The sequence below is a fragment of the Hylobates moloch genome, unplaced genomic scaffold (genome assembly GCF_009828535.3).
Source record: "Hylobates moloch isolate HMO894 unplaced genomic scaffold, HMol_V3 SCAFFOLD_5042, whole genome shotgun sequence".
Classification (NCBI taxonomy): domain Eukaryota; kingdom Metazoa; phylum Chordata; class Mammalia; order Primates; family Hylobatidae; genus Hylobates; species Hylobates moloch.
Window position 1 is genome coordinate 1 of NW_026657317.1, and position 4981 is coordinate 4981.

The 4981-nt window shown below is 34.2% G+C and overlaps 1 non-coding gene across 1 annotated transcript; it reads right to left on the reverse strand.

Moving 5' to 3' along the window:
- Positions 1–4529: 4529 nt before the first annotated feature.
- Positions 4530–4634, reverse strand: LOC116465420 (small nucleolar RNA U13). Its single transcript, XR_004247192.1, has one exon. It is a non-coding gene; the product is annotated as a small nucleolar RNA U13 (small nucleolar RNA).
- Positions 4635–4981: the final 347 nt, after the last annotated feature.

Sequence of the window (4981 nt, forward strand, 5' to 3'; positions counted from 1 at the left end):
CATTTTTTCCATATATTTGTTGGCTGCTTGTATGTTTTTTTAAGAAGACAGGTCCTAATATTATCCTATTTAAAAAAAAACAAATCAAAAGGCTCCATGAAGTTTGTTATAAATGTACCCAAAGTCCCAGCTAGAACGTCATGGACTGGAACTCACAGAAACCTTGCTTTTAATCATTATGTTGCTATGTTCCCATACAGGCTAAAATTGTCTATATAATGTGACATTAGTGGACTTGCATGATCTGGACCTTATTTTTCAGGTTTAACAGTTTTTCTCCACCCTTATGTAATCTATACAATAGTGACCTAGTGCATCTTACTATATCCCCTTCCTCCAGAGACACACAGTAACTTTCATTCTTTTGTACATGTGCTTAAGGTATCTATTTTCCAATTGGCAAAATAAAAATTCCCTGCAAAATTCCATTTCCTCTAGGAATCCTGTACTGACTTCTTCAGACAGTTAGATGTCTCTCCTCTCAATCTCTATGTCACTGAATACATTCCTCTATTAAAACTTCTCTGAAATCATTGAATTTAATTATCCGGGTGTCTTTCCCGCAAGGTACTATACTACGTGAGGCCTGAGATGTACCATTTGTCTGCAAAGCGCAAAGATGAACACAGCACTTGTACCAAGTAGTCATACATTAAATATTTGTTAGAACTTTAGTTTCTTGCCATGATGAAGTGCACTAGCCTTCTTGTAGTAAACAATCATAAGCCTGGATAAATAATATAACTGTTTTCTGATGTTGAACCAAAGGTAGTGGAAGACTGTGCTCTCTGAGAGCTGGGAAACAAACAAGATAATCCCTACAATAACTGTGGATTTCTGCCTGAAGGCACCTTTCAGACCGTGGGGCAGTGAAAAAAAAGCCAAAACAGGACAGTTGCCTCACTGAGCTAAAAAAGATAAAGACCAGAATTTAAGACTGCTGAAACAGTTGGAGTTTCTGGAAACACGATAAGAGGGAAAAGGAAGCTGAGTAGAGAAGGAACTCCAGAAATCTGCATAGGGAGCCCCTTAAGTCTTTGGCTGAGTCTTAGCCTGTGTATATGCACAGACACATTTCATAAAGCCATGCTAAAAGCATTTACCAGAGGGAAAAAAATACTGGGGAACTGTGAGCTAAACAAACCCCAGAGTTTGCACAGGGCTAGAAGATGATTGCATTCTGATCTGCCAGAGTGGAGACATTTCGCTAAACATCCCAGATGTGCAATAAAACTTATAGAAAAGCAATACTTTAGGAGTAGAATTAGCGGAACCCTAAGGTAGACATAATTCTAGTCTTTAAAAGTTTATGAATAAATCTCAAAAGGAACATGTTAATCCTTGAGCAAATTCAATGCTGAATGGAACAAAACACAAAATTCTATTATGAAAGAAGAGAAAATTCTCCAAAAATGTAATTTCTACAATATCAACTGTACAAATTTACTACATATGTAAATGAACATAAATATGTGATCCATAATCATAGAAAAGTCAGAAAAATAGAAACAAAGAAATGGGAAAGGTGATAAAATTAGTAAACAAGAATTTGAAAACAACTGTTATAATTATATTCAAGAATTTAAAGGATAGCATAAGCATAGTGAGAGAACAAATAGGGAATCTGAATAAAGGGAAATGTAGCATAATAAAATGGGAATTCTAGAATTGAAAGATGTAATATTTAAAAGGAAAAAATTATGAGAGGAGTTTAATAGCAGATTAGACAGTCCATAAGAGAGGTTAATGAACTAAGATAGAAGAATATAAATTATATAAATGGGAGGATGTCACAAAAAATAAAATGCTGAGGGAAGTGAATAGCATCTCTGTGAGCTCTGGGACAATATAAAGGAGTCTAGTAAGCGTGTAACTGGAATACCAGGAGAAGACAAAAGAGAAGTTGAAGTGGGGAAAAATATTTACAGAAATAATGGTTGAAACCTTTTAAATAACATGAACAATATAAATCCATGGCTACAAGAAATTCAGTGTACTTCAAGCAAGATAGACACAAAGAAAACTAGACCATAGTATGTTATAATCCAATTGATGTAAACCAGTAATATGTAAAATTAATAATAAAGAAAAAAATCTTAAAAGCAGCCAGAGGGCAGAAGAAAAGACATATCAAAAACAAACACAAGAACAACTGATTATGAGTTGTTCTCAATTACCAATTATCACTGATTTCTTATCAGAAACTACTCAAATCAGAATATTGGAACATCTGATGTGATGGCAAGAAAACCTGTCAACTTAGAAATCATATCCAAAGAAAATGTTGTAAAAATGAAGGCAAAATACAATTATTTTCAGATAGACGAAAGCTGAGACTTTGCGGCTAGCACATCTTCCTTTGGGCTGAAGCTTTCTTTAATGTTCTAGCCCAAAGGAAGATGATATTCGATGGAAACTGAGAGCTACATAAAAGAATAAAAAGAGCCAGAAATGGAGCCAGGCGCAGTGGCTCATGCCTGTAATCTAGCACTTTGGGAGGCTGAAAAGGGCAGATCATTTGAATCAGGAGTTCGAGACCAGCCTGGCCAACATGGTGAAACCCTATCACTACTAAAAATACAAAAAGTAGCTGGGCGTGGTAGCATGTGCCTGTAATCCCAGCTACCTGGGGGGCTAAGGCAGGAGAATTGCTAGAGCCCAGGAAGTGGAGGCTGTAGTGAGCCAAGCCACTGCACTGCAGCCTGGGCAACAGAGCGAGACTCTGCCTTAAAAAGAAAAAAAAAAAAGACTGAGAGAGCCAGAAATGGTAAATACCTGTATTTAAATTTTTTCTCAACTCTTAAAGTTTTTAAAAGACAACTATTTAAAAAGAAAAAATAATGTATTATAGGGTTCATAGCACATGAACAAGTAAAACACATAATAACAATAGCACAAAAGATAGGGCTGAAATGGAGATAGAGTGTTAAAGAGTATTTACTTATATGTGAAGTGATATATATTATTTGAAGATTGACAGTGATAAGCTAAAGATGTGTATTATGAACCCTAAAATTACCTCTGAGAAATAAAGCAGAGGGATGGCTAATAAACCAAAAGGGAAGATAAAATAAAATAATAGAAAGTACTTAGTTGGTTCCACATAATAATTACATTAAATATAAATAGACCAAAAAATCCAGTCAAAAAAAGATTTTAAGATTTGATTGAAAAGGAAACACCAGCCACACAGGGTGACTCATACCTGCCATTGCAGTGCTGTGGGAGGCTGAGGCAGAAGGATCACATGAGGCCAGGATTGTGAGACCAGCCTGAGAAAGAAAGCAAGACGTTGACTCTACAAAAAAAAGGAAATAGCTAACTATAGGCTGTTTACGAAAGACACATATTAAATATAAATGACATGTTAAATATAAATATATAAAATATATAAATTATATAATGTATAAATATATAAAATATATAAATATAAGTTAAAGTTAAAAGATAGAAAAAGACAAACAAGGAAATATTAATCATAAGAAAACTGGAGAGGTTCTGTTAATATAAAACAAAGTACATATAGAGCATTGAGTATCACCAGAGATAAGGAGGGAAATTTCACAATGATTAATAAGTACCAATTCATCAAGAACACTTAAAACATGATCCTAAGTGTGTATGCACCTAAATACACAACTTCAAAATACACGAAACAAAAACTGAGAGAACTGAAGGAAGGAAAAAAATCCACAATTACAGTTGGAAATTTCAAAACTCCTCTCTCAGGAATGAATAGAACAAGAAGGCAAAATCTAATAAGGAGATAGTCTTGAGTAACACTCTCAATCGACGTGCTGAATGGACATTTATAGAAGACTTTACCCAACAACGGCAGCATACAGGTTTTCTTCAAGTACACATGAAACATTTATCAAGAGAAGCCATATGGTAAGCCAAAATCTGAGTGTTCATAAATTTTTAAATATATACAGGATATAAACATCTATTATATATAAAAACATATAATCGATACATAACTATAATATCTATATAGGATATAGACATATAATAGATTATATATGTATTTTATATATATAATAGATTATCTATATCATAGATTCTGGGGGTAATGTGCAGATTCGTTACATGGGCATATTGCATAATGCTGGGGTTTGGGCTTCTAGTGAATCTATCACTGAAATAGCGAACATAGTATCCAGTAAGTAGTTTTTCCAACTCTTGCTCCCTCACTCCCTCTCCCCTTTTGGAGTCTCCAGTTTCTATTGCTTCTATCTTTATTTTCATGAGAACCTGTTCTTTAGTTCTCACTTGTAAGTAAGAATATGCAGTATTTGATTTTCTGTTTCTGCATTAATTCACTTATTGTCTCCAGCTCCATTCATGTTGCTGCAAAGGATGTGATTTTATTCATTTTTATGGCTATGTAGTATTCTATGGTGTACATGTATCACATTTGCTTTATCCAATACACCACTGATGGACACATAAGTTGATTCCATGCCTTTGTTATTGTGAATAGTGCTGTGTTAATATATGAGTTCAAGTGCCTTTTTTTTTCCTTTTCAGGTCAAATGGATAACGTGCTGATGTCATAACAAGATTCAAAGGGTGGCACCTCTAACACATGTGCATGAACACCCAATCATCATGTTCATGAACTACAAAAGGATCTGCACGTACTTTTTGAAAGAATAATTTATTTTCCTTTAGGTAGATACCCAATAATGGGAATTGCTGGGTTGTATAGTAGATTGATCTACTTTTAGTTCTTTGAGAAATCTTCATATTGTTTTCCATAGGCGTTGAACTAATTTACATTCCCACCAACAGTGTATAAGTGTTCCTTTTTCTCTGCATCCTTACTAACATCTATTATTTTGTGACTTTTTAATAATAGCCATTCTAACTGGTGTGAGATGGTATCTCCTTGTGGTTTTAATTTGCATTTCTCTGATGATTAGTGATCTTAACATTTTTTCCATATATTTGTTGGCTGCTTGTATGTTTTTTTAAGAAG